This window comes from Telopea speciosissima, chromosome 9 (assembly GCF_018873765.1).
Source record: "Telopea speciosissima isolate NSW1024214 ecotype Mountain lineage chromosome 9, Tspe_v1, whole genome shotgun sequence".
Lineage (NCBI taxonomy): Eukaryota > Viridiplantae > Streptophyta > Magnoliopsida > Proteales > Proteaceae > Telopea > Telopea speciosissima.
In genome coordinates, this window is record NC_057924.1 from 30,253,865 (window position 1) to 30,265,317 (window position 11,453).

The 11,453-nt window shown below is 41.4% G+C and overlaps 1 non-coding gene across 1 annotated transcript; it reads left to right on the forward strand.

The window, feature by feature from the left end:
• Positions 1-582: 582 nt before the first annotated feature.
• LOC122641219 lies at positions 583-689 on the forward strand. The gene has a single exon (XR_006329867.1). It is a non-coding gene; the product is annotated as a small nucleolar RNA R71 (small nucleolar RNA).
• The last annotated feature ends 10,764 nt before the right edge of the window (positions 690-11,453 follow it).

Sequence of the window (11,453 nt, forward strand, 5' to 3'; positions counted from 1 at the left end):
CAAGGGGGGAAGGGCTGAGGAGACATACCTTGGCTTTGTGGTGCATAGTTGGGCCTTTGTAGACCAAGCTGGCCTTGATTGTGAAAGTTGGATGGGCCTGCTTGGTTCCCTTGAGTCCAGGAGAAATTAGGGTGATTTCTCCATCCTGGGTTGTAAGTGTTGCTATATGGATTGTTTTGGTAGAGGGCATTTACATTCTCAGTATTGGAATTACCCACAACAGTGTTGGGGCATTCCTCCAAAAGATGTCCAGGGTTTTGACACCAACTGCATATTGACACATGGTTGACCTGGTTAACTGGCATAGGCTCTTTAGGCATTAGGGACTCCAACCTTTTGATGAGGCTATCAAGTTTGGCCTCTTTGGCCGGAACACCCTCTATGAGATACCCCTTAGTGGTCCTCTTAGTCTCTTGGGAAGGTTCCCACTCCCTAGTCTTTTCAGCCAAGTTGTTCAAGAATGTCCAGGCCTCAATCTCATCAGAAAAAGAGGTAAAGCCTGCAGGACACATAGATTCTAAAAGCTGCTTGGTCTGAAATTCTATGCCTTCATAAATAATTTGGCAAAGCTACCATAAATCAATACCATGGTGAGGGCATTCTAAAATGAGGTCCTTGAATCTCTCCATGAACTTAGAGAAAGACTCATGTGATTTCTGCCTAAACTTGAGGATGTCACTCTTAAGCTTATTGGTCTTGTGAAGAGGGAAGAATTTTCTTAGGAAGACAATGGTGAACTCTTCCCATGTATTAATGGAGTTTGTTGGCAGTCCATAGGGCCACTTCTTGGCCTGGTCTTTCAAGGCAAAGTTTATAAACCTTAGCCTAACTGCATCATCAGTTAAATTTTGAACCTTAATTAGAACACAGACCTCCTCAAATTCCCTAAGGAAGAGATATGCATCTTCATTGGTCATCCCATGGAAGTGGGGTAGCATGCTAATGAAGTTGGTCTTGAGTTCATAGTTGTTGCCTATAGCAACAGACAGATTGATGCAAGAGGGTTGTGCAGCCCTAGTAAGGTAAAACCTATCCTTAAGAGTCTTAGGTTGTTGGTCACCCATGGTCAAAGGTGGGGTTAAAGGTGGTGAAGAAGGTGGTTTTCTAATAAGACGGTTACTTGAATCACGAGTTTACACCGTAGCCACCTAGATATGAGGTCTCCTTTAGAAAAATTAAAGAAAAATAAACGACTAAAAAATATATATATATATTAAGAGGGAGCCCAAGGTAGATAGTGCATCTATCCCTCAAAAATCGAAACAATGGTTCAAAAGCTGTAAGGATGCCATATAGGTTGACAGCAAGGGAACCCGTATAGTCTTCTATAGCCACCTATGGGCGACTCCAAGTGGATTTTGATGTAGAGTGGAGGCCTACTATACGTTTATGTTTCCAACGCTCTCACTATGTCGCTTTCCTGTTATCAAGAGTGGTCACCTCCAAAGATAAGTCACATGCCAATCCACCCCACCAGGTCAAGATGTAGCGTCATAGGTAACTTAATCCTATGAAGGACACCAAAAGATGGAGGGTTGGAGCATATGAAGGACTTTAGATTGGGCGCACACTATTTGAAATAGAAGAGGTTTTCAAAAACTGATTTTTTTTTCAGAAAAAGAAGAGAAAATAATAAACTAAAATACTTCGAACTACTTAAAAAATCAGAAAAATAAAATGGACAATAATCTCCCTGGCAACGGCGCCAAAAACTTATTTTTGTTAAAATAAAACCGCAAGCGTACGGGTCAATCGTAGCTACGGGTCGATCACGAGGAGATATACGCCACTCTATTTAACTAACTTAAAAGTAATGCAAAGTGAACCAAATTAAAGTGTTAAATTAATCTAATTAAACTAATAAAAATTAATGCATCCTAACTCATAAGCATCTAACAAAATTAAGAGATTAAATTGGCGTCCTAACACATGAGCATCTAACCTATCAAACTAAAGCGAATTGAAAGGAATAAAAATGCAGCCACACATACTAATCACATAAAAAGAAATAAGGGAATAAAAGTGCATCCACAAATCACAACCATATAAAAAATAAATAAAAGAAATAGAGGGAAAAGAAGAAGATAGAGAGAGATAGAGGGGAGCTAGGGAGAATGAGACTGAGAGTTTAGATAGTAAAACTTGGATGTGCTTGCATGAATGTAATTGAAGAGCTTGAATACTTGCATAAACTTACCATGGCCTCCTCTTCTGAATCTTTAAGTCTTGTCATCAACTTAAGAACTTAGACTAGAAGGCTTACAACGTAAACTAGAATTAAGAAATCATAACCCAATTGAAGACTTAAATTGAAATTAAAGCATAAACTAAACCTATTACAACCATTAACTACAAATCATAAAAGTAAACTAGAACTTAGAAAAGCCAAAAAAATCACAAATTAGAAAGAGAAGAAGAGAAGAAATTTCACTAAGTGAATGAATAATTTTACAAGAGAAGAAGGGGGTATTTATAGGGGAAAGGGGAGAAGAGGGGGGGTTTTCCACGTTTTGGGAGGAGTCCCTCCTTCTAAAATCGTGGAAGGTGGAGAAAATCTCCTCATAAAATATTTTCTTATCCTTCTTTTTGTTCTTTACAAAGTGCTTGAGTCCCAAGGAAAATAAAAGAGTGGGAGAGATTTTAGGAGAGAGAAGAAAATGAGGAGATAAAATAGAAAAGAATAAAAAGGAAAAATATGGGAGAGAGGATAACATGGGAGGGAGGAGATAAAATAGGGAAATTTAAGGGAGAGATATTAGTAAAAGGATTTTAGTAGAGAGAAGAATTAGAGATGGAAGAGAGAGAAAAATAAATAAATAAATAAATAGGGGAGAGGTGGTGAGAGCCGTGAGTAGGAGGGAGAAAGAGATGGAATAGGAAAGAGGGAAAAGAAAAAAAAAAAGAGGCCGTGAGTGGGAGAGAGAAAGATGGATTAGGAAAGAGGGAGAGAGATTATCTCTTCTTTTTTTTTCTTTTTTTCTTTTTTTTTAATCTCTTTTTGCTCCTATCTCTCCTACTATTTCTCCTATCTTGGGCGATCCTTGCTTGCAGCCTACTAAACTTCTAATTTGGATATGAAATTCCTCCTTTGTTCTTGGTAGCTTCAGTGAGAATTATTCCCATCCTACCCTTGGTCACATGTGAATAGGTGTAGGTCCCATGTGGCTTTTCTCTCTCCTCCAATAGTAAAAAAATGCAAAAAGAGGTAAATGCTTGAGAGGATCTCAACCCTTGATCATAATCATCTTCCTTGATGCCAAATATAAATCTCCAAAATTCAAACTGCCCCGGGCTTGTGTTTTGGCTCATTTCTAGCCCATTATCATTTCTTGGGCTTAAAAGAATAATTGACTGTACGGTGGCCTAGACGAATGCGTACTTGCATTCCGTTACGTCCAACCTACTCCAAATTTAGTCCTCTTTACAGCCATACAAAAATATTGGGCAGCTTTACGTGTAAATTTGGAGATGTAGCCTCTGATAGTCCAGAATAGCAATAAATAGTCCAAAAACCTGAAATGCACAAGAAAGCACCAAGTAACTCTGTCCAATGTGGTAAAATGTATGCTTTATGCCCTAAAATTTCACACATAAATGTGCTCATCAGAGTGCAGACTAGGACTAATAAGCTTTAAACAGTAAAACATGTTATAATTAAAAGTTATAGGGGAGGTAGATGCAATTAAATAAGGAAGCAAGAATTTTCATTAACTTAACAATGATCATATAAGTTTGATTACAGGAACTGTAAATCAACAAGTACGAGTACTAGATGGAATGGGACGTTGATGCACACGGAATACCTCTCGGGGCGATAGGATTTGCATGTAGTATATCTGTGGCTAGTTTTTATGCTCCCTTATGCTACGACCCTTGCCAACAGGGGTTTATGTGTTGGATAGTCTGAGCACCTGATAGCTGTAGAGGCGGGAGAGGCCAAGTCAGGGGTAGTGATTGCTATCGGGGTCTGCCACTGGGTGGTCATAATGGCGTCTACCGGCGTAGGCTCCCTTGTGATAATTGAGGTTTCACTGGAGCGATAGGATAAGTGATCCTCAGTGTCTCCTAGGTTATCACAGTAGCATATACCATGACTTAGATGTTTGTTAGGTGAAAAATATATTTAACATTTCATGCATCATGGACTATGTGTGATTATGTGTATGTGAATTCCCCATCCCCTCATTGGCTCAGTGGAGCTAACCCCCGTTGCACAACCCTTTTTAGCTGTGTGCAGGTGATGTATGTTGGTGATCTTTTTGATGTGGACTGATTAGAGCCCATGACTTTGGACCTTGATGATAGCATACACTCATGGTCTGCGCTATTGGGGCACAATTTACACCTTTTTATTTTGTTTATTATGAGTATTGTATATATTTGCTAGTATATCTACTGTTTCAGTTTGTAGTTAATCTTTTGGGTCAAAATGTAAAACATTAAACAACCTATCATGTAGGCTTGAACCTTTTGTGTTTGTAACGCTTCCGCTCATTTCTGATCTTTTGGAAGGAAATATCCCTTTATTTTTTGTGTTCTGATATTAATGTAATTTAATATTAGTGTAAGGTTGTGCGTTGGCCACTACATCGAGATCCTGATAGTGGTTAGGATGTTGGTAAGCATCCTATCATACCCCATTTATAGTATTTTATCCTTTAATGGGATGGGGGTGTGATAGAGTGGTATCAAAGCCGTGATGCTCTGCACCAATCATAGTCTAGCAGAGACCCTCAATTTACGCTACACAATTAGGTTCAAAACTTAAAAACTTAGAAGACAATAAGTTGATAAGTACACATCCTAGGTAGAAGACTAGTTAGGAGTGAAAGCCGATAACATCGATAATAAACAAAGTAACAAGGCACAGTAATAAAGAAACAACTATTCAGTCATAATTTCATCTGAATTTCTTGAGTGCTTACATAAATGGGAAAAGAAATAAACTACTATTACTTGAACTAAAATAATGTGAAGAGCATAAAATGTAAGAAACCGTAAAAGAACTATAGACCCTATGCTTAGGATTCTATGTCACTGTCAGTCTTTGTGTCTGAATGTAGATTTTCTGGGTGGTTGATCAAGCGATTGTTTGATCTATTTGCAACTTGCACTTTAACCATCCAAGCCAACTGTGGAATTTTTGACTAGCTTTCTTTGGCCAGTCTGATTCTAACTCATATTATGTTTTTCCCATCACTTACGATTTATCATGCATGCATATGTGTGTGGGGACTCAATGATTTAAACTCCTCTTTGTGCTTTGATGTTTTGGCATATTTATGTTGAGGGTGACAAATGAGCAGGTACTCAAAATGGTCCATACCCGTTCTAGTGGGAATCGTTCCCCTCCCCGTGAAGAGGCCGCGGACTCCTCAGGTGCAGTTCTATTAGATGCGCCTCTAGCTCAAAATGATGCGGAAGTTACCGTAATGCTGGGGAACATGTTGCAAGCTATGCTACAGGATCAATGCGCTATGCAACAAGAACAACGCTTATTTATGCAAAACCTGAATACCCAGCTTCAAGCAATAGTAGGGGAAAGGCAGCCAGCGCCATCGCAGGTGCCACCACCTGTACCTCCCCCAGAACCTGCTACCACTGGTGCGCAGGGTAACCCACCCCCTGAACCTACTGCACAACCCTTCCTCACTGCTCATGATGTCACCGTTATGGTGAATGATATAATGAGAAGTTTTCTACGACGCCAAGAGGAATTTTTGAAGGACACGTTCATGGATATGCGAAAAGACCTTCAGCAACGTCAAGAACTATTCATGAATGAGGTAACTACTACAGTGCAACATCAGCAGCAACAATTCATGGCTAGTCTGAATGCACAGTTTCACACTGAGCAACGGGCACATGCTGTACCAGGTACTCCTCTAGTGCCGGATACCCACCCTGTACCTGACAAGTCTGGGAAGGACGTACAAGAGGAGGAATACATAACACAGCCAAGATCCGGGAAGAGACCTACAAGTCCACAGGAACCCATAGGACCCAACAAGAATTTTAAAGGGGCCTACCTTAGTTCAACTCTGGTGCAGCCTGGGAGACGGAATGCAATTCCACGTGACTGATCATCACGATCCACCAATACCCCTCAGGCTTGTAATCCAAATATTACTTGCTACGGATGCAGCGAATGAGGGCATATGATTAGGAATTTCCCATACCATAAGGCCAAGTACGTGCCTTATCTGAATGTCCTATATCCTGAGGAGTCACAGCGGGACAGTGGATCCGAAGGCAATGTCTCACCATGATTCTAGAGTGGACAGAGTCACCATTGAGCACAGTGACAGGTATCTTATTCCTAATTCCTGACATACATTGTTTTCTTCATATTACTAACATGACTTTAAGATAAAGTTCATTGTGTCAGGAACCATATGTTCATACCTATTACATGCATATGCTCTATTTTGTTAGAACTTTGAACTCAATTTTAGTTGTCGATTATTACTATAGGAATCCCTTAGTACGTAGCCTACTGTCGGTGAGAGACTCACCGAAGGACTTCTTGCGCAGTCTAACGATTAGAAGGGGGGTTGTTCTTTTCTTTTCTTTTGTTTTCTTGTGGCCTCAGTGAGTGGTCCGGGCTTCTTTAGGAGATATCTATAGTGCTGAGATTGGCCTCGAATACCCTTGGGTGTGCCTATCCTTGGCCTTGTTTGACCCTGAGTGCCACTTAGGAGTATCAGATGGAGATTTTGGTCTCAACCCTGAGTGATCCTTGCGAGAGCGACTTGGATCTTACCTGTGCCTGAGTACCACTCGGGAGTATCAGATGGAGATCTCGGCGTCGACCCTAAGCAACCTCATGAGAGTTGATTCTTAAATCTTGCTTGAGCCTGAGTATCACTTGAGAGTGTTGGATGGAGATTTCAGTCTCAGCCCAGAGCGATCCTTGGGAGAGTGGCTTGGATCTTGTCTGTGCCTGAGTACCACTCGGGAGTATCAGATGGAGATCTCGGTATCGTCCCTGAGCATCCTTATGTGAGCTGATTCTTAAATCTTGCCTGACCCTGAGTGCTACTTGAGATTGTTAGATGGAGATTTTGGTATTGGCCCTTAGTGTACCTCAGGAGAGCTGATTCTTAAATCTTGCCTGACCTTGAGCATCACTTAGGTGAGTCAATCGAGTTTGAGCATCGGCCCCATGCGTTCCTTTGGGAGAGCTATTCTTAGAACTCATTAGTGACCATACTGGAAGTACTGGGAGTGGTCCTGAGTGCTCTAGAGTGAGCCTATGGCACCCGTGTCACTTGGGAGTGCCATTCCTAGGACTTGCCAGTAACCCTATCGGAAATGCTGGGAATGACTTGGTATACGGACCCAGTCCATGGACCTTGTCCTGTAGGATCCTAGATGTGTGTCTAAATTTTAGAGGGGCAGTGAAAGACTGTAAGGTGTGTAGTAAGGAGTTAATATGGCTGTTCAACCACAACTAAAGGATGGTTAGAAGAGGTAGTCTAGACCAGAGGTACAGAAGTTAGTAATAGCCCTTAGGATGGAAGTCAGTGTAGAATGTTCTGTCGGGAGTTGGTCTTGTAGTATTGTGTGGTTGAATGACTTTGAAAACTGGAACTGAACGATTTGACAAAACTTTACTCAATAATAGGTATGAGTGGAGTAATGGGTCACCGAATGTCCCCTCCGTTAATTGGAGCGAACAGCATGGGATCCATCAATATTCCAAATCATTCTAAAGTTGAGTTAAGTATTGGAGAATCATAAGTGAGAGTCTTCAGAGAAAAAGCCTTGTAAGAAAAAGGGTGGTACAGACTTATACCTTACAACCCAAAACATCAAGAATAGAGACATTGGGTGTGTTACATAGAGATAGTTAGATCTGTTGATTCTCGAGGATTATCCAAAGTCGATCCTCTCGGAGCCTTGGATATGTTGAACATAGATCAATCGAACTTGAAGAATTCCAGGCCACCGGTGTAAGGGTGTAAGGATGGATATTAGTAAAGAGGGGATTTTGGACTGATGATAGAAGGTACCACTAGGTCATTTACAACTTTAGTGATATAGTCGTCATTGATGGGGAAGATCAGAGGAGCCTTACCTACTGATGCAGTGTTACTAAAGTCGATAGAGGTATTCGAGAAGAGAAATAGTAGGAGTAAAGCCAAACTGTACGGGTTGGTACTGTTACCATCCTTGACAAGTAATTATGATGTGTTCTACATATCGATGTTGAGAGAGTACACTCCCAGCCTGACGCTTGTCTTGACTCTCGATCTGCATTAGCTTGTTGCGAACTTGGCAATGAAGAGTTATATCCCTATGGGAAGGGAGGACCTGGAGTTTTTCATAGGAGATGATGTGTTACTTCAGGTATCGCTAGCCAAATGGGTGATGAGGTTCAGTAAGAATAAAAGTTGAGAAGATCACTAACCAAAGGCATAAAGGTTGGCACTACCTTTAATAAGTAGGAGTCCATGATGTATTCCATACATTGATACTGAGGAGGTACATCCTAAGCTCAGCTAATGTTTTGATTTGGGAACAACCTGAACTTGTTGCCGTCTTGACCTAAGGGAGGACCTGAAGAGAGCCTGGGGTGCAACAAGCTCAATCTCCACAACCATACTATCTCATTGTGAAGGTATCGTGGAGTAGGCATTTGTTTAAGGAGCTTTTGGGTGTTGAGAAGACGAAAGGCGATCAGAGTATCCTCATTTATTCGGAACCCCAGACACGTCAAATTTCAAGGATGAAATTTTTTAATAAGGCTGGGGGGATGTTACACCTGCACTTGAAATATACCCTAATACCCCGGGGCAATTTAGACCTTATCCAAAGGGTAATGCCATGGTGGCAATGGTCAACAGTAATGACCCTAAACCTAATATTTTATTATAAGTGCCCCCTTGAAGTCTTGGGAGTATGGGTCAAAGCCCCGTAACTTTCCTAGAAGTTTGGGCCCTGATAGTAGCACCAAATTCATGATCGGATCCACTGCTTGTGAATCTGATCGATAATCCGCCTTTCCTGTTACCTGCCTTTTTGAATTATTTTCCTGTGGGACCCACATTCCCATGTCCCGGACACCTTAATCAGACCTTTGGACCATGTAAACCCCTGCCCTCACCATGAGTTGGTTAAGTAATCCATGAAAGTGGGCCCATAAGGCCTAACTTAAAGGAATAATGGGTTTTAGCACCCTAACCTAAAACCAAACAGACTTTGAAGGACAATTAAGTCCTATGGACTTGGGTCCAACCCCAAACAGACCCTAATTAACTAAATGGACCTAATGGTCTAAGACTTGGACCAAACATGACCTAAGACCTAATTAGAACCCATTAAAAGACTAAGGGTTAAATGTGTTTTGATGGCACCTAACCAAACAGGCCTTAAGGCCCATTTTAGTTATTTATGGGTTTGAGCTCTTTAGCTCATTCCCATTTCTCCCAATTGCTGAAAACGTAGAAGAGGGGATGAAAAAAAAAGAAGAAGAAGAAAAGAAGGGAAGGGAGAAGAGAGCAAGCTGCTGTCCTCCTCCCCTCCTACACCTCATCTCATCCCTCCCCTCTTGCTGTCCGGATAAAGAAAGAAGAAAAGGAAGGAAAAGAAGGGAGAAGGAGAAGAAGAAAAGGTAAGAAAAGAAGATGAGAAGAAGAAGAAGAAGGAGAAAGGGGGCTCACCTAGCCCTAGATCTTTGTTCTCCATTAGAGGTGAGTGATTTCCATCTCTCCCTCTCCATTTCTCTAATTTTTAGTTTAGGTTTTGGATTTTGAAGCTTGGGAGTAGCTTGGGTTCCACTTGGGACCCAATGCTCTTGTATTGGGGCTTATTCTTAGTCCCTTTGGGAGCCATTGCACACCCTTAATCCTCCTAATGGTGTGACATTCAACCCAAGCCATGAACACTTAGGGATTTCACCAAAAAACCCTAGTTTGGGTTTAGGAATTGGATATAGACCATAGATGGCCTAATACATTGTGCCATTAGGACATTTGGGACCCTAATGAACCTTGGAAGTCATCCCTACAAGCCCTTGAAGCCATTGGGGGCATTGGGAATCAATTTGGATGAAGTTCGGACTTGAAAAACCCATTCCTGCTATGAGCGGACAAAGGACCAGACTCACCATCGTGCATCCTCCTGTGGATCTACCCCCTCGGGTGTGTCTTGAGTGTGTCTTAGGGTTTGATTAGATGCACGAGCGGACTCACACAACAGAATCCGTTCGTGGATCCACCCATAATTTTATAGCATGACCACTGTTTAGGATTTTGGCTGTAACTTTGTCTATACATATCATATCAACATGATTCAAGTTGCGTTGGTAAAATAGACTTGAAGGGCTACATTTTCTATGAAAGAACTATAGACCCAATCCAAATAAAAGACCCTCAAAAGTGGGCTCAAACCTAGCTGATATGTTACAGCAACATAGAAACATAATTGTAATCCGGTGACTTCGCCCACATTGTGGCTGCTTATGTAAGACTTAATAAATCTTATTGGGGGTTAATTACCATCTAAAGTGCCCCCCTAAATGTATTAATTAATTGACCTATCGAGGTGCCAAGGTCTACCCTTGATGCCCTCAAAACTCCTTGCTATCCTAAGGGACTTGTGACCTCAACCTAAAAATGAAAAATCCTAAGGAGAGACCAATCTATGGGATCCCCCAAGACCAATGAATGATATGAGACATTATGTCCTTTGGAAGGTTTAGGACACCCTCCCCTAGCTCTTGAGGCTGTTGGATCTCAAGAAGATGGTTGGGAATCAAACTGACTTAAGGATTTCATGTTTAGAGTTACTTGTCTGTAGCACTTGGGGGTTGTCTTGGAAACCCAAAAAACCCTATTAAATGCTCTCTTTAAAACCTATATTCCCTCCCTTAATGCCTTCATGATTTTGACAACCTGAGTGTTGTTCAAGCATTGAAAACCTAGTTTAGGTTTGGGAAGAAACCTTGGACTTGGATCCAATCCCTTGAATCCTCTAAGTCCTATAAAGGGCTAGATGTTTCGGACCTCCAACGAAGGTTGGACTCACCTCCCTAACCCTGAGACCCTTGTGGTTCCATGGGCGAAAGGCTGAAGGTGGAAATCTTTTTAGATTTCAAAAGAATGGTGGCAGGAGAACGATCGGACTCACCTGGCTGACTCCGTTCCTTCATCCGCCCTTGCTATCTTGACCCAGACTTTAAATAAATTGTTGGGACCCCTCATGGGACCCACCTATACACTTTTAACATTGTTCTCATGCATCCTCAGACCTTGGAATCTGTACAGGAGTACGTGCACATAAGCAAACCTTACTGAACACACCGAACGACGAGCAAGCAAATTGTGAGTGGGTTTTGGGCGATGTTTGGATTTGTTATATATATATATATATATATAGATTAGATAATTGTGTATGCTTTCATCCATTCTTAACATGTTGCATTCTTGCATATAAACTATGTTGGATAT